Genomic DNA, 19,213 nt, shown 5'->3' on the forward strand with positions numbered 1-19,213 from the left:
GCAAGAACAGTGATGACTTCACTGTATTAATCAGTGGGGACAGTAGACTCCTTTGAGTGAGCATGTGTACTGTGTGGCCATCACATTCAAAATGACTGAGTGAAGAAATGAATCTGCATCAAATTTTGCATTAAGCTTGAACATTCTTCCACAGAAAAGATTCAAATGATTCAGAATGCCACATTTACGGGCAACTGGTGATTGGCTGCCTCATCACAACAAAATGCAGACTCATGCATCATGTCTCACATAGAGTTTTTTGGCAAAACATCAAATCACTCAGGTGACTCAGCCCCCTACAGCCCAGATTTGGTGCCCTGTAACTTCTGGCTTTTCCCCAAAGTAAAATCACCTTGAAAGGGAAGAGATTTCAGACCATCAGTGAGATTCAGGAAAATATAATGGTGATTGGGATAACTGTGTGGGGTCCAAAGGTGCCTACTTTGAAGGGGATTGAGGTGTTATTGCCCTATGTACAAGGTTTCTTGTACCTTTTATCTTCAATAAATGTCTTTATTTTTCATATTACGTAGCTGGATACCTTCTGGAGAGACTTTAGATATATATGTCTGTATATCTATATCTATCTATCTATCTATCTATATATCTACATACAGAGATTATATATATTCCCTTTTAGATAATTGTTGAGGCTATGCCAGATTGTGAAAGCAAGGTTAATTTAGGTCAATGGGAAGAGAATTTATTTCCACTCTATTACTATCTAATCCGTAATTAACCCAAAGAAGAAAATACCAGCCAATCCAGTCTAATCATTTTTCTTTTAGCAAAAGTTAACTCAGTGATAATAAAGGAAATCAGAATGACTATATCCAAATACTTAGTACATTTCTGTGGCCATTTATTGCCAAGGCATGGACTAATGAAGGCTTTATTAAGAGAACTCCTGAGCCTGAAAAAAAGGCTTGGAAATCCAAGTTCTCAGATAAGAGATAGAGAGACTGATCATCTCAGATTTTAAACAGGAAAAAATATCCTCTTAAGTGCTGAGGAATAAATGCTCCATGGCTTACATGCCATCCCTACAGGTTGTCCCTCCAAGACATGGCCTATTTTGTGGCATGTTTCCCTTTATTTTGAAATTTTTCTCCTGATTACAAAATATTTCAAAAATAACTGGAAAATACAGAAAAATACAAAAAAGAAAATAAAAATTATCTGTAATTTTCTATCTAGAGATAATAATAATTATAACCTCCCAGGTTATTTTTCACTGGTTATGTGTGTATGCATATGTTTGATTGTATATATATATTACAAAATTGAGAACACAATTACAGGTAATTCTGTTACCTTTTACCCTAAAATGTGTCTCAAATATTTCCCTGTGCCGTTAAAATGCATTTACAACACTTTAGATGTCAGTATAATATTCCAGTATGTGGATATATGACAATTTATTTACTATAAATACTCTTTTATTGATTTGCATTCAGAATGTCATTGCATTTTTGCTGCTTTTTTTTTGAAATATTAAAGGGCTTCCTCAATAGATATTTATCTAGCTATATATTTATGTGTACTTCTGATTACTTCCTTAGTAGGTCAAAGCAAATACATGCTTAATTTTTTTTTATCTACATAAATTAGGGACTTTTTAAGGAATCACCTTCTTAATCTGTAGTGAGCATGATCAGTATTGGGGAAGGAGTCAGGGCTAGGGGTTTCAGAAAAGGTAGATAGATTCTGGCTGGACCTAGGTGGCAGTTATTGGCTTAGAATGTGGAAGCACCACCCTCCATTGGTAATGTACCAGCCTGCCTTGCTTTTCCCAGGCAGCTTGAGAGGACAGTTAGATATTTTTAATCTCAGAGAAATGGTTAAGGGAAACATGGGACAGCCTATGCTAAGGTTACTGCCTAGCAAACCGAGCTGATTGTTCAATTCACCACTGATCTTTCTAGAGATAAATCAGGAGGGACAAGGATAGAGGGAGGAAAAAGATTCAGTGGGGCTGTGAAAGAAAAAGCTGTTGAACTTTAAGATTGGCATTAGTCATTTCTGTAAGACATACTGTGGTATTCTCTGTAGAGCGTGATCTCTCCCACTACCCAAACCAACTCTTTTTCTTGGTTACCCCATTTCTATCATTTCTTGCACCTGTCTTCTTGGCTAGAAATTTGAGCCAGGATTCTTCATCCACTTAAGTCTGAAATGAACCAAATCCTGTAAATGTTATTCCACTTGGAATAATTCTTAAATCCCCATCTCGATTCCTACTACTGTCACCCTTTTCCAGCCTTTTGCACATATATGCAATTCTGAATTTGCCCCACACTCCACTTTCTCCCCCAATGTTTTCAGCTTACTGTTCTCCAAATGCCATGTAATCATTTTCCTTAAAGAGCCTGAGGCTATGGCAAATAACTTATCTACAGCCTGAGCTTTTTCAAGATTGGGGCTTTATCCTACTCATGTTTGTAGCTCCAGTGTTTAGAAAAGCAACTGTCATCTAAACAGGTCCACGAAGCTTTTGAATGGGAAATATGGTGGAAATGTAATCTGCCTAAGGCTACATAGCTAGTAAGTGTCAGAGAAGGATTCAGTCCCAACAGGTCTGTTTTCCCCTAAACTACATGGACTCAGCTGCATGGGGAATGTGAGACCTTCTTGCTGAAGCTGTCTTGTGTGCCCCTAGAACTTTTGTGCATTGAATACTATGTCATGGGATTCCTGCCCTGCTGCAAGAGAAATACTTGCATGTTTGAAGGTGGAGGGAAGAGGGGGCAGATTTATAAAGACCAAGAGAATTTGTAGTGGGGGGCAGGGGGGGAAGGTAGATCTGAAGCTAGGTCTTGGTTGAAATAGGGTTTGATCAGCAGGATACCAGGGCAGAGGGCATTCCATATCATGGGAGCAAATAGCAAAGGCCCTGAGACAGAAATGAATCAATAGTCTTGTGAAGGATGAAAAAACTGGCCTCTCTGGAAAGATTCCATGTAGTCTTTCTACATGACTTTCTTATTGGAAATAACCTTTCTCATTGGAAATTACCTTTTGTTAAAGTTTTAAATGGTTTCATTAGGACCCTGGAAATAAACCCCATGATTTTGTGAATGGAGGTGCCGAGCATTGCAGAGAAGTATCCTTCTTTCTGCTTGAGGAGAGCAGAGAGGAGAAAGCTCAGTGGGGCACAGCTTTCTTTCCCTTTAGATTTTGAATTGAACCTGGATTGTGAGAGCATTCCTGTGGCAAGTTTTCCAGCACAGGAGCCAGATTTGTATCTTAGGTGGCTTTAGTTTTTAAAACTTTAACCTTCAGAAAATTTTCACCCCTAAGTTTAGGAAAGCAGAAATGTCAAATAGATTGGGAGAGGTTTGAATGTATTTATAAAGAAAACATTTTTTACTGGCTAATAAATTCCTTTGTGGCCAAAAACATGCTGTTGAAAGGGACCGGCTGATGGCAAACAATCAACAATACACTTACAAGAACCATTACCTGAAAATGAGTATCAGCTGTGAACCAATGCCATCATATTAAACAGAATCATTTAGAAAAGTATTAGGCAAGTAAAAAAAAGTGCAAAGAACAGAAAATTACATTTTAGTAACTAAGAAATTGACACAGACACTGGCCCGCAGTGTTCTCTGCGTCATGGATGAGACATGAGACATTCACATGGATTACCGTGTCCTATGTGGGGGAAAAGGGATGGAACGGCCACTCTCTCAAGGGGAGAGTGCCGCGCCTTCCCACCCAAGCAGGCTTTTATTAAGAACACAGATACAGTTTGTTGATTACAGTCTGGCAGGGAAGATCAAACAAGTAGGTAACTTTCAAAGAGCTGAAAAGGCTCATGCTGAGTTTGGGGTTTTATCACCTAAAAGCTACAGGACCTAAAAGGCTAGTTTCGTTATCTGCCCGTGCCTTCATATTCTACTTTAAGAGCATCCTTAGCAAGCAGATTTCATAGGATCTTGCATATTCTCTGCTTCAGGTCTAATTACCCCAGGAGTTCTGCTGCCTCTGGTCTGGACTGCACCGCCCCTTGTCAATTGCCACAGGCCTGAGTTGGGCAGAGGAGACAAAGGCAGCTGGGAGATTTGGATTTCTCACAGGTAGAATAAGGACTCAGGCTTTGTCAAAGCCAATGGGTCAGGGGTCGATCATCCCCTCATTTCCACAGCCCCCTGAGTCTCTTCCCTGAGGGCCTTCTCACATGATCGTGCCTGTCTTAGATTTATCCTCCTCTGAGGAATGTTACTGGTCTTTGGCTAACCCACCAAGCAATGGGGGCCAGGCAAGGATCAGGCAACACTCCCACCAGGGAGATAAGCTTATCTCCTTAGTGTCTCCTAGTTCGGAGGTCTCTCATTCAGCCTTAGCTATGGGGGGGTTGCAGCTTCCTGAAACCAGGCAAGGCGGACCCCAACAAAAAATTACTAAAATTTTGGTTTAATATTGCCTTTTAACACTTATGGATAAAGAACCAAGGAAAGACTAGCAAATTTATTAGCTTTTTATACTACACATATATGTGCACACAGAGAAAACAAGTAGTTTTAATGGATTGGGACAATATTTTGAGTTTCTGCTTCTGTTAACCCCTGTGGGGATAAGGGAGAATGTCGTATGTTCCTCTTCAAACCCCCATCTTACCCCAGTGCTCCCTTTCATAGCATGAATGCCCTGTGATTCTACTTAGAGGTTACCATTTTCTCTAGGTGTGCAGCTCTGTTCTCTGATTTTCAAAAGCCAAGTTGGGAGCATAATATGTGAAACGCATAATATGCGTTTCAACCCTAAATCTGGAGGTTGTCTCCTTCCTGGAGGAAGCCCAGTTGCTTAGCTGCCATGTCACATTAGTCACTAATATGCCCAGATAGTTCTCCAGCTCAGATATTGACAGTGAAAGCAGGTCTTTGCTGAGAAGGGCTCTTTCCTCAGGGTCCTTACAACAGTTGGTTTAGAATTTTTAGGGCTAAAGAGGTTCCACATGGGGAGAGAGGCCAACTGCCAAGACCTTGGTTGAACCCTACACATAGCAGTGCTTTTGTAAGGAAGCTGGTCTTGCTTTTTGCTTTGAACTCTTTCTGCCTCTCAGCCATCCTCTTTGAAGCCATCCTTCTCAGGATGGTGGTCATGAGGCTTACTCTGCATTTTCGACCCAGTCTTGGTCAGTCAGTCCTTTTTGCCTACTGTATCTTGATGTAATAACCAGTTACTCGATACCCAACTGACCCTTGACAATCTTTCCACTTTCCACTTTGGAGACTAGTTAGGTTGTGTCTCACCCTGACGGAGCATGGGATTGCCAGAAATAATAACTATGGAGACTAGATGATGCTTGCCTTAGATTTGGGGTTAGTTGTTACTCCCTTATTTCTCAAAGATACTATTCAAGAAAAAGATGCTGAGATTAGGGTCTGGCATAGAGATTCCTTTCTTCCTTCCTAAAGCATCATCAGGCCTACTTAAAATGTCCCACCTCTTAGGTACTTGTATAGTAATGGGGGCTGGTGTTATGAACATCTCATCAGAAACACAACAGAAACAAAAGAGTCACCACTTCTGTTAATACCTTGAGAGTAGGATTTGTGTCTTGTTCAGGATTGAATATCTAGAATCAGTATAGTATATAGTAAACAGTAGGCCTTCAATGAATATTTGTTACATATAAATATTATAAGGTGGATGGAGGTGAATGCGAAGTATATTAGTTATTCTTTTTTTAGAGATTTTATTTATTTATTTTTAGAGAGGGGAAGGGAGGGAGAAAAAGAGAGAGAGAAACATTAATGTGTGGTTGCCTCTTATGTGGCCCCCACTAGGGACCTGGCTTGCAACCCAGGCATGTGCCCCTATTGAGAATTGAACCTGCGACCCTTTGGTTTGCAGCCCGTGCTCAATCCACTGAACTACACCAGCCAGGCTACTAGTTATTCTTATACTCTGACATTTTTTAGTGGACAGTGTTGTTAATTATACAGTTATTATTTTAGTGCTCCCTTCACTGCCCTTCAGCCTTGGGATTAAGCCTGGAGTTCAAGGTTTAATATCTCAGCTTCAAGTCAGCGACTGTTCATACTAAGGTGTCTCATTGTCTTCCTCCTGTTACCCACATTCCAGTAATTGTCTCATTCCCTTATCCTTGCATATAACCTTCACATTTCCCATTTCTGCATGATCTGCCAGGATCTTCTCACACTCTTGGGATATAAGAGTCTTGACTCTGGGCTTCAGTCCCTGTAGTTGAGTGTGTACCCATGCCACCAGACACTTGCCCGCCATGGCTGCCACTCTCTCATGATGCAGTGCTGTGCTCCCTCACTGGCTTCTCTACTTGTACCTGACCACTGGGTCTTTATTGTGGTTATGCCTCTGCCTATTGCATACCACTGGGGAATTCCTATATTGTGTTTTCCTTCCAGGGCTGGTCTGCCCCAGACATTCTAGTTTTCCTAACAAACCTACCCAGCTGATTGGGTCTTAGTTTTGAGAAAACACATATTTCCCATGTCCCTTTGCATGCCTTTTAGTATTTCTGCAATATGTGCATTCAGAAGCTTTTCTGTTCTTTTATTTCAAGTTAGTTTTACTGTTGGCTCTGGATTAGTAAAGATATATTGCAAAGAATGGTCCTAAATTTGGACAGGAGTTCCAGTTTTGGAGAAGTTTAAGGTTGTGTATGGGGCTCTGTGGTGCTTCTTTGTGGAGGTCGCAAGTCTTTGGGTCAGAGCTCATATAGTTTGCACTGTGTGTGTATGTGTGATGTGAAACCTAAAGAGAGAGAAGGGTCTCCCTTTATTTGTGCTCTCTGAAAGGTGTATCACTAAATAAAACAAGGAGAAAGAATCAGGGTGGATAGGCATAAGATCTGCCTTTTTATCCTCTAGTGATGTGATGAAACAATCATATATCACGTTGTTTAGATGAACCACCTTTCCCACATGATATTTTTCTGGCTTTCATTCTTGGCCTCATAGTAAACTCAAGGTCAGAATAAAAGTGATGGCCATCATGAATGTATAAACATTCATAGCAGTGGACAAACAGGAATTTAAAAGACTAACATAGTACTGTATCCAATGAAGAGACCTGCAGAATGATCCCATTTGGGTATTGCATGCTGCGTGTCTACAAAAAAAAAGGCACAGGATTTTAAAAACTTGCTATCCTGCAATGAGGATATTTACTACACTTGATTAACAGGGGGAAAGGAATGGATTTAGTTTAACACAACATTTGGATACTCTCCCTCATTTAAATTTGTGTTAAATAATAGTTATATGAATATTACCTTGCAGCTGACCTTTTGGAATTGCTTTTCCATAGTGAATATTTTTTTTTAGTTTTCTTTATGTGCACTTTAAATAGATTTGCAGAAGGGATGAAATTTAATAGTTCTATTTGTATTTTATCCACTCACTGTTATATCTAGGGCAAAGGGGTATACTTTTGCATAAATCTTTTTATGCAAAGGGGTGTACTTTTGATGGGTCAGGGCCCTTTTCCAGAGACTAAGTATCAACCATATGAATGATATCTTCACCCATGCTCTCTGTTCCATTCTTTCCACTGTCAGATGCTATTATAATAGATTTATCCTCCTTCTTTCTTCCAACTTTGAGATTTTGGATTTGTGGGTAAAATCCATTTTCTACCAAGGCTGCAAAAATTAGAAACTTCTTTGGAGCTCTTTCCCTAAAAACCATCGGTGAGTTTCAGGCATGACATGGCTGGGCCCTTTTAGGTAAAATAGTCCAGTGATGAGCAACTTTCAATGGCCTCTCCACTAGACATGCAATTATGAGGAGATTTATGAAAACATTTAAAGAACTCCACTAGGAACTGATGAATAAGATGTGGTCCATGTCCCTAATAGCTTAGCAATGCAGATCTTGGGTATAGAAGCCAATGACCTAAAGCAGGAATCCTTCCTTGGTGATCCTGATGCTGGTTACCTATCTTGCTTGAGTCCTTTCCCACAACCCTCTCTTCTTTGTCTATTGAATCTTTTGTAGAACAGCTCCAGCCTGGAAAAATTATTGCCTCAAATATTAAACTAAAATCTGCTTCCTTGTAACTTCTTCTCATGGTGGAAATATATTCCTTTCCAACATCAGGGTCTTAAAGCAAATAAGAATCTGGAGGTCCCATTATAGACAGGCATCCAAAAGATATTCAATCACATACTTAGCTGCTACAGAAGCCTGGGTCTTCAGGCTAGGGTTTGGCAGGATTCCAAGGCAGATGCTGCAGAAACTCCATGTATTAGCTGGTCCCTCTGCATCTGTCCTAGTTACGGTACAGCCCAGGGTTCTTAGAGGGAGTAGGGTACCTAAAAAGAAAGGTAGGAGAGTAGAAGAGCTTGGTATGATATTGCTTAGTGTGTCTATAACTAATCTGACTTGGGGTAGGGGGATGAGGTACAGAAACTCCCCAAAAAGAAGACACATTAGTAGTCTCAAGAGCCAATAACGGGAAAAAAGTGTCTAAAATGGGCAAGAGTTCAATCTTACAGACCAATTTGGGCCTATATCAGAATTCTAATTATAACCTTGTATTCAATATAGAATCTCTGGTCCTCCCTTGCTCTTTGTGTCAGGTCACAGATATTCAGAAATGATGGGGTTCAATCAATGAAGGATGATGGCACGAATTTATATATTATTCCATCAGGTTTTTGATTGTTTAGATACCAAAGGTTATTGCACATGAAAAACTATCCCAAGTCAGGTGCCATGTCAACAAAAGACCAAGATTTATATCCTAGCTTGATGCCCATTCCAAGGGCCTGGCTCTTTGTTCTTCTCTCTTTGGTTATCTTATTTTTCCACAGGGGCCAAACTCTCACGTGGGACAAAATCACTCAATGCTTTCCAGTTTCTCCTCTTGTAGGTGATATGGTTGGCACTCCTAGTCTTGATACCAAGGGGGATAAAGGAACTTGACCAATTCTGCTGAGAGTCAAAGGTCCTGACTGATGGCCCCTCTTACCCCTAACATAGCTGGTACTTTGGAAGAACTTGTCCCTAATGTTGAGTTCAAGTCTATTTCCTGGTCACTGTCTACAGAAATAGTGGGCTCTATTAAATAGACATGTTTTTGGAGATGACACCCAAGAGTATTATCTGAATAGGTGCTGTGACTGAACCAGTATTATTTTTTTTTTCCCAGTTGCTTCTTATGTCTGGGAGGACTTTGCCTGATCAAACTTGAGCCTCCTGGGATAACCTCGTCCTAGAGCTAGCTGAGAGGGGCTCTTCCATGAGAGACTATATCTTCTTTGAGAATAGTTCTCTCTCTCCTCTGTTCTGCTTAACTCTTGTGCAGCAGTCTACTTCTCCCCACTTCTTTTGTCATGACAGGTCTTGAGTTTTGGAAAGAATTATCATTCATTCACAACCATTTGGTTTTCTAGACCAGAGGAAACTCCCTACTATATAAAAAGAAGCCCAGAACCTCACTTCCTTCATTTTGAAGAGGTCCGTTGATCCCTTCTTTTCATTGGGAACTCTGTCATGCAACCCTGGAAAGGTCAAGAGGTTTTAACATGGTTTGAGCTGAACTGACATGTCTTCTTCCTATGAGGAGCCATGCAGCATCTGGAGAACTGTTCTTTCCTTCTGTTTGTTTTCTTAACTTCATTGCTCCTCTCCACCCTCCCTTCAGATGCATACCTATGATTTGAAGAAATCTGGCTATTTTATGTTTCAACTAATTATATGCAATACATTTACCACAATTGGTACTTCCCCAGAATATCACCAAAGTCTTGGTTCTAGAATTCACCCCTAGAGAGGTATTTCATAAGAGATCCTTGGGTAGAATCCAACTGGCCAGGCTTTCTTTCTGGTTGGACTGCAGCTCCATTAGGGAGCAGAATCTGAGCAGAGAAGGAGTACCTCTCCCACCTCCTCAAGAATTGTTTTTATGCTAGCTGGTGAGGCATAGAGTACGATGTCAGTGTTCATTCCCCATCTTCTCTGCAGCCCCTGTGACCTTCAATATTGCACCTTGGAGGCTGCCATAGGCCAGGTGAGTCCTTTCCTTAGAAACTCTGAAGTTGACTTCTTGACTGCTCTTCTCCTTCTTTCCCCTTAATATAATTTTATGTTTCTGCTTTTCTTCTCTTATTTCCTTTGCTTAGTTTTCTTTTTCTTTCTTCTGCTCTTAATGTGCTTGTATACTCTGTTCTCCATGGTTGGGGATGGATATCTTCTGTTTCCTGCTTCTGTCAGTAGACATGGTATGGATTCCTCAGAACTTGAATGAGGGACATATCTCTTCTGTAACTGGTGACTCATTCTGCAGTCACTGTCTCTGAGAAAAACTGACCTTTTTTTGGTTTGTTTCTATCAGATGGATCACTAGGTCTGTACTCTTACATTTCTTTTGTAATTGCCAGTCACTAGCCAGAAGTTCAAGGAAGAACCAACTAGGGAGAAGGAGTTAGTTCCTGCTACCTGGTGCTGTAATAAAGCACTGAGTTTCTGTAGAAAAGGCCAACCCCAAATCCTTAGCATCCTCCAATGAAAGTGCATTGGGCAGTTGCTCAGTAAGGCTCACATCTCTTTGAGTTGCTGGTTTTTTAAATTTTTCTTTTTCCTTTTAAGATGTACCTTAATATTATTAGCAATTTACTTTACCTTAAATATAAAGATTTGGCATTGATCCTGTAAGAGAGAAAGTATAGGGAATCATTTTTCGTGGTGTCCATGCTATCCCTTTTTCTCCACAGGACTTCTGTAGTCCATGTGTATTTGTTCATAGCTGCCACAACACATGAATCCTGCCAGCCAGAATCTGCATCAAGAAAGCCCTTACTGCTGTTATGAGTTCTCCTGACAATTCAAGTGTCAGAAGAATTTCAACCCTGATTCAGAACACATGGGGACCTATTTCTTGTCATCTGTTGGAATGCCTCAATTTATTGTGTATTACTTCTTTGTCAGTCAGATGCCAATCTTGTGATCTAGTTCTGAACCCTTTATATAAAATTGAAAGATTATATCTGAAACTGATTTCTAGCTCAGATTACTTCTGAGTCACTAGGCCTTATGCCTGAGACCAAAGGATATCACTCCAAATCCAAATTTCTGGGCTTCTTCCCATATCTGGGCCACATTTTCCCTCCTGCTGATAACCTCATCCTATTTGCTTTCTTGATGGAGGCAAAAAGAATGATCCAGTGCCATTTCTAAAATGTTTCCTCTTTATGACTGACATGCATGTATAATATAAATCATAAAGGAGGACTCCCAAAATAAACAACCTAGAGAGACAATCCCTTGGAACTAGAACCAGAATGAGTGGCTCTCAACAAAGAGTGGATTCCTGGATCATTAGGACATGAGGGAAATCTCTAGGGCAGTTTCTTGTCACTGAAATCTTCTCTTGCTCTCAAAAATAGCAGCCTTCTCATCTCTTTGCACAGGGATGGAGGTGGTACCTTTGGTCTTGGAAAAGGAGGGCACACTCCAAGATCTGGACTGCAGGTTTTTTTCATGTTCTTTTGACTTAGAAATATTGTCCCCTTGGAGGTATTTTAATCTCATTATGTTTGGTGTTACCATTTGATGTAGAGGAGGTTATTGTTCTGTGACAACTGGAGTGAGATGCTTGAAAGTGAGGTCTCCATCCTCTGACAGTCACCTCTAGCCTTGAGTTTTCCTGAGGGGTCCAAACAAAGGGGACCAACACTTGCCCTCTTCAGTCCATGGCCTCTTGCCCTCCTGGCCATGATGAGGTCTTAATCTTGATTAGTCCATCTGCCCTGTCACTTGGTGGAATGGATTTACAAGAGAAGACAAAGCCCTCACTGACTAGGAACAGAGAGGGCACCAGTAGTTAGCACCTTCATCATGGGAGACCCTTAGTAGTATCCAGGTATGTAGAAGGGGATCACTAGGGTCACTGTCCAGGGTGACCAGCCAGGGTCAGAGCAGTGTTTTCATAGGTGCTCTTACCTCAATGTCTTCCTCTTCCTTGTGTATTCCACTGGCTTTAAGGAAGCTTGTCATCAAAACTTCCTCTTTTCGCGGAGCAAAATTTGTGGTAGTCTCCTCATAAAATGACTTGATATGTTCTGGGCCATACCACCCTTCATCACCTAGCCTCAACTGATGAATAATGTATCACTAGGCCTTTTTCTCTTGGAATATAACTAGAAAGGATTTGCAGAGGCCATAACCTGAAAAACAAGTCAGAAAGATGAATTCCTCTTTTCTTCTGGATTTGGATTTTGGGTATATGCTGAACTCCCTAGTCAGCCTAGGAGCATAGTACCTCAAAATTTCTCAAGAAGGGAATAGCTAGTCTTTGAGCTCTATGTGACCTATAAGCTGTTCATATTTTTGAGTGCCTATTATATACCAGGTGCTATGTTTGGTTATTTCTATCATGGGCTTCATGTCTGATAATTTTCCTCATGCCTTAGAATTTGAGAGATTATTGGGGAGATGGCACATTCTCTTCCATTCTCTGTGCTATGTCTCCCAGAATGGTGGCCTCTGTTTTAGGAGCCTAGAATACTCTCTTTGGCAAGCCTGGTAATGCTACTGCCCTACCTCCAGTAATGCAAAAGCAGGATTCTATAGGAACCTTCAATATGCTTTATTCTGGCTGAAGGACAACCTCTTTCTCTCCTACCTCTCCCTTCTCCAGCCATCAATTGTAAATTGCTTATTTTATTTCATATATTTGCAATGCTCTTTGGAAGTGCTTTACCCCTTCTTACCATTAAACCCCTACCCGCAAAACTACTGCCCCTATGTTGCTGTATTCCTCATTATCTATTATCATCTTATTCTTTTATTGCCAATTCTCACTTCATTACCTTTACCCTGGGATCCTCCCAGGCCTCTACTCACAAATTAGCCTTCAGTGAAGTCCTTTCTCTTAAGAGTATACTGAACCCCTGAAATCTTAAGATTAGTGCCTCATATCCATCTGTACTCTGTAATGGTACCCTACAATAACCTAAATTTGGATCAGGAAACATGAAGCTGCCAGAGCCTCCCAGTGACATCACATGGCACCTATTATTACTGGATAGGAACCACTTCTTGGGCTTTCCACTACTCTGTTTCAATCTTCAGGACTTCTTAGCAATGGGTCTTGATTTTAACCTTTGAAAAATGAAGGACAGGATTTAGATTATATTTATTTCCCTGTTTGCTTTCTGGGTGGTCCTTGGTAGTGATTGAATTTAAGGAAGCAACCTAGCAGCACCTTAGTTTCTATGGAGGTGACAACGTCATACTGACCATGAATGCCAGGCACAAATCTCTAATTTGTTCATTGTTAGAAAAGAGCCCTCAAGAAGCAGGTACTGGAGGTTTTGTAAATCACACTATGAATGCCAAGATTTTTCCACTTCACCCCTTTCTTAGTGAACTTGGTCCAGCCCTCTGGCCCAATGGTGTCTTAACTACCTTTTGTTGGTCACGTGGTTCAGCATCATTTTTCTGAGGTACTTCCTCTTGGTGATGCTTTGTGAGCAGTGGCATGAATGGCTTCTGGGAAGACTTCTCACATAAGGGTCCATCCACTTGTCCCTGTAGTTGGTATGTTCTTGACTTTTGGACAGTTGGTTGAAAAATGATCTACCTCCAGCTGGGATGATTTTTGCTTGCCACGTGAATGTAGTAGTTTCCACAGGAATAAAATGAAGGCAAAATTCTCAAATCTCATTCCATTTGGAAGTTCACAGGGCTTATCAAAAAATTCTCTCTGCCCTCGATGGCAAATCCTGAGGCTTCTGTGGCTCCAAATGAAGAAAACTCATTTTTCATATTCTGGAGGAAAGTTCCCTCTTACTAATGGTATGTCTTCCATGGAGAACATTTTCATGTTATGAGCCATTGCTGAACATATGCATGAATAACTTCTTTGCATTAGGAAAGAAAGATCTCTGACTTCTATTCTCTACCTTTCCTTTAGACCACTGTGCCACATTCTGTGAGTTACAAGTTCAGATGCTCTTTCTGTTCACTCTTGTCTCCCAAGAGCTTAGAATCATGAAGCTATGGGTGCTCCCTGTTCCTACCATCACTCTTTCAAATGTGGTGTTTTCATTTGTTAAAATTTTTATGGCATTGACATAACATAAATATTTTATAAGTGAAAAGCTATACATCCAACAAGCCCAGAAGTGTTTCTTTTTTCATGTTCTCTTCCTGCCCCATTCATAAATGGATGAGATATTTATGTAGTTTTCATACCTAATCAAATGTTTATATTCTATATAATCTGCTATGACTTGGATCAATTTCAAGGGGGCATGAAGGGGTTATTATTATTAATGATCAGCCATATGGCCCTTTTTATAGCCAATTTTGTGAGGGGTATTTTTAATAGGGCTAAAAGTGATACTTGCTTGTAAAACTCTGTCTTCGGACCTTAGTATTGCTGCTGTAAAGTTTGACCTCCATAGTTGAGAATCAATGTGATGAATTTCATCTTAGCTTTATTAAATGGCCTCTCTCAGGGAGAATGAATCTCCTAAAGGGTAAATAGTTTTCTTTCTCTTTTTGTGAGCTCTGAAAACCCTTTCTGATTATATTCTAAGAGAAAATATCCCAGAGAGCATATTCCACAGGGGTCCAGATGATGGAAGCTAAGAGGGAATTAGAATAGAATTTATTTATAAGCATTTATTCAGCCACTACTCTGGCTAGAAGATAGAGTGCCAGTAGGTTGGAGTTCAAGTATAAGTAAGAAATTTTCCCATAACCACTATCTTAGAAGCTATAGTATTAGAGTTTTCAGGCTTCTGGAACACTCCTCTCTTCCAGACTTTCTTGTCATTGGTCCTCATTTCTCCTGAGTCCCTTAGTTGCCTGCAGACCTATTCACAGTTCTCATCTCACTGTGCACACTCTTTCTGGGTTGCCCTAGGTGCACCCAGAATCCTTCTACATACTTTGTGCTCCATATCCTCAGTTATCTTTTTTAGATTTGGTTATAATACTTTTTCATTTTTAAAATTTAAAGCCATGTTTTTAAATTATTATTATGAGACTAAAACATTACCATTATACAGAGATCAGAACATGCACATAAGCAAAAAAACAAAACAAAACACTAACATGGAGTCAACCACTGTTAACATTTATGTGTACATCTTTATAAACCCTCATCCTCTCTCCTTAATGGTATTTCTCCAGATTTTTAGTGCACATAAAGTTACTGTTTTGTATAAATGTGGTAACAACCATTTATCCCACCATTATCATTGTCCATATAAGGTACCTCGGGCACCTCACTTCAAATGTCTGCATTTATTGTCTTGCTCCATTCACCTTCAACTCAGCATTACCAATGTCTATTATCAGTGATGTCACCATCTAATCAATTCTTTAAGTCTGAGCAATCTGAGTCCAGTCCAAGAATTAGATTGATACCCTCTGCTTCAATGTAGCTAATAGGTTTTGCCAAGTCTATGTCACAAACATTTCTAGAGTTTACTCATCACTGCCTGTCATTACCTTATTTTAACCCTTCTCTGAATCTTGTCTGGATAACCCTACTCCAAATTATCAATCTTTCACACCCTGTCACAGGCATTTTTCTAAAGTGCAAATAGGATCCAGATATTCCACTGCTTAAAACACTTCATTGGCTCCCCATTGTTTACAGGATAAAAATCCAGACTCCTTAGCATAGCCTTTAGTTATGTGACTCCTGCATAGCTCTCATTTCCTATCTCTTGTTCCATCACTTCTCTGTCTATGACCTTTGGATCCATACTTACCCCACAATGTCTCCAAATATTCATGCCTTCTGTTCCCTTTCACTGGGATGCTCTTTATTTCAATTTTCCAACCTAGGCTCACTTTCATGTAGCCTTCTGCAGTCACTGCCCTTCAGCTACACAGAACTCTTCTTGGTCTACCACATATGACTATTTTCTTGGGTGCCTGGCTCGGAGCACATTCTGTTGGAGGTGGGAAAGAGACTTAGTGATGTATCCTAAGGGAAACACACTAGATTATTTCAGCCATTGTTAGCAAAAGCAGGAGGCTCTGATACAGAGCAAACACATGGCCCAGCATCACCAGGACAAAGAAGGTGAATAGCCATCACCCTTTCTAGGTGCCCTCAGACTGTGAATTGGGCTTCATAAACTTAAAAAAAAAGAGCTATTGCCTCATTCCAAAAAGGATTTAAAAGTGTCATACAGATGAGATGCTATAATAGAATGAGATATGTGAAATTAAAGAATATTTAAAGAACTTGTACCGAAAGGAAAACAAAGGTCAAAAGAGCCCAAAGCCAAGACATACTACTTTGTAAAATGAATACTATGACTTCATTGTAGATTTTCTAGAAGGGGAGCCACATACAGGGTGGGCAAAAGTAGGTTCACAGTTGTTCACATGGAAAAAGACAAGCAGGTTATGATTATTGTAATAGCTTTATTAATGGAAAAGAATGTCACAAAGGTATAGTGCACTTAGGTACAATCTCTAAAGTGCTCAAATTTCTGGTCTTTATTTTTTATACATTTTAATTGAAGTCTACTTGCTATACTCAAGCACACTTTGGCACAGAGTTCTTGCCAAACTGTCAAGAACAAATTATTATCATCAATTTCTTCTTGTTTTTTATTTTTTTAAGGAAGACATTCATTGTTCTATTAAACTTTCTTGTTTTCTTGCAAGGCTGCTGCTTCAAAGTATAAAAATTGCACTAGCCAACTCAGTATACAGCAAAATTAAGATAGTATTGTCTGTCATTTGATGCTATAACAACTAACAAAATTTTTCTCTACTGCCAGTTATTTCCAATGGGAAGATCATTAAGTGTTTTAACTCAAATCCAGAGACTGATGTAAGCAAGTTACCATACTATACAAGGTTTAATATAACTGTGTTATCCTCGAAACACATAATTTTTATAACTAGATTTTATCACAGATAATTTCAGAAATTCTGAATATTATAACTGTAGCCCAGTCTAAAAATCAGAGTGTTGTGAAAAAGGTACATATTGTGCTTATCTGTAGTCATTAGAAAGTTAAGGGGTGTTTTCTTCCAATAACATTATTGTAGTTTCTTTTTCTATTGCGATTACCATAAGTAGCTATTGTTAAATCTTCTTCCTTCCACTAACTTAAGACATTTATGTTAAATTAAGTTGTTTCATGCTACTTTATTTAGGGGGGTTCCTCTTTCACTCAATAGATGTTATGTATTTCTCATATGCTTCTTCACTCATTACTTTATCTAGTTCTGAAGGGTTGCTCAGTGTCACCTTGATCAGACAACCATCTTTGCAACAAGATTTGTTGACAAGTTCTGGATTTTCTCAAGAGCTTTGCTAATTTCAGTTACCTCTCCTGATAGAGGAGAATAGAGTTCACTAGCAGCTTTCACACTTTCCAAAGCAACAAAATCATCTTGTTTGTTCAATTTTGTCCCAATTTCAGACAGACTACAGTAAACAACATCTCCCAAACTTCCTATGCAAAATTGCTGATTCCCACTGTTCCATTACCATTTTCTGTGAATTTACACAGTGAGAGCAGGTTGGGGCCAGTTTGCAGCATCCAGATGGCATCCACCACAGACCCCAGGGCCTTGGTGGGCAGGGCACAGTGGGTGCCCATACAGAGTGCAGGCTGCAGGCCATGGTCCCCTGTGCATGCTCTATGCTGCTTAAAATGCTTCATTTGCAGGAGTGCTACTGTCATCCATTTCTTGACATGCTTCTCTTTCTCAGAAAATTGTATTGTGGTAGGCAGTTAGACAGACATGAACAGAGTAGGGATGATGGGCCAGGTGCAGAAGGTCACCATGGCAGCAAGCCCCAGGTACCTAGCTAGGGGTGAAACTGGGGAAAAAAAGGACCTTGCCTCCAGGGTGACCTTTCCTCCCCGAACATATCACTGTGGTTTAAATACCCTGACTTTCCAGATGTTGGTCATATGGTTTGGACCCTCTTCTGACCTTTAATACACTTGCTTAAGCAGTTCAGACTGTTCTCTGACCTTTCCTCCTCCCCTGGCATAATGCTAGTCATGGGGTCTTAGGCCCCTTTAGAGGAGGAACCAGGGGCCAGAGAGTAGCCTCAAATGACTCACATAAGCCCTTGCATGATCACTCCCTTAAGTATTAAATCCTCAGGACAATGTGGTTCTGACTCGCATCAAATACTATTAGGAACAAAGTCTTGAGTCTGTTGACCACGGAGATGGTTGGAAACCACCACCCTGAAAGGACACACCTGGAAAGCTGATGAATATTCTATTGAGATCCTCCACTGGGACTGCCAGATGAAAGCCATGAGGGTGGAGGTCCAGCAGCAGGTTCTCTGAAGCACATCCATGCCTTTCTTACTCCTCTGGCATGCATTTTTAATTTTCTCTCCTAAACTCTAAGGATCCCCATGAGCCATGAAAGCAGGGGAACAATGGGGCAGCAATGAGCCTGTTTCCAAGGCCCTCTTTTCTCTGAGTTTTCAGTGACCTTACAGCAGCCCTGCTATGGTGCATTTGTTCCTATAACATTTCTAGGGATCCAAAGCAGAGCACCACCTATGCTCTCCTGTTGCTTCTTCTATCTTAAGTTCCTCCTTTGTCTCATGGTCCCAGCTTTAATAAACATACTCTCAAAATCATTTGGACTCATGTTGTGAAGTCTTACCTGCATGAAGTCAAGAATTCACACACTACAGGCTGGTCCGAGGCAGACCCTCACTGGGCCCAGTCCTCTTCTGGTGAAAGCATCATCCACAGTATGTGGTTCTTGTAAAAAGACTATATTTTACCACACTCCAGAGGAAGAAGTTCATTGCAGTGAAAGGTCTGGTGGTTGTGGCAGCTATGCCACTGGTCCTCACCAACCTATCCACCTGTTGGGTACTTACATCTGTAAATCTACTTTTGCCTACCCTTGTATTTAGCTCTAAACATTGTTACCCCACCTACAAGAGGGAAATGTGATCATTAGCGCAGATCTGTGATTAAGGAGGAGCACAGTCATTCCTGGGAGTGACAGCAAAGAGTCATTTCTATTGGACCTGTCTTCACAGAATCTTTGGGTTCTTCTTTTAAGAACTGTCTGAGATATTAATATCAACCTAGTTTCATATATGTCAGTGAGATGGAGCTGGGCCTGGTAGGAAAAAAAGTTGGAGGGCATTTGTTCTGGGTTTTCAAAACCTTTTGGGTGCTTGTGTGTTTCCTATTGATTGGATGGTTTCCTAAGGCCCTGCAATCTATTATGCCTAGATTTGAACT

At 40.4% G+C, this 19,213-nt stretch overlaps 1 pseudogene; it reads right to left on the reverse strand.

Annotated features, from left to right (window-relative positions):
- Positions 1-17,145: 17,145 nt before the first annotated feature.
- Positions 17,146-17,604, reverse strand: LOC123819844 (annotated as a pseudogene).
- Between the last annotated feature and the right edge of the window lie 1,609 nt (positions 17,605-19,213).

The sequence above is a fragment of the Phyllostomus hastatus genome, unplaced genomic scaffold (genome assembly GCF_019186645.2).
Source record: "Phyllostomus hastatus isolate PE091 unplaced genomic scaffold, TTU_PhHast_1.1 phas_contig_34, whole genome shotgun sequence".
Lineage (NCBI taxonomy): Eukaryota > Metazoa > Chordata > Mammalia > Chiroptera > Phyllostomidae > Phyllostomus > Phyllostomus hastatus.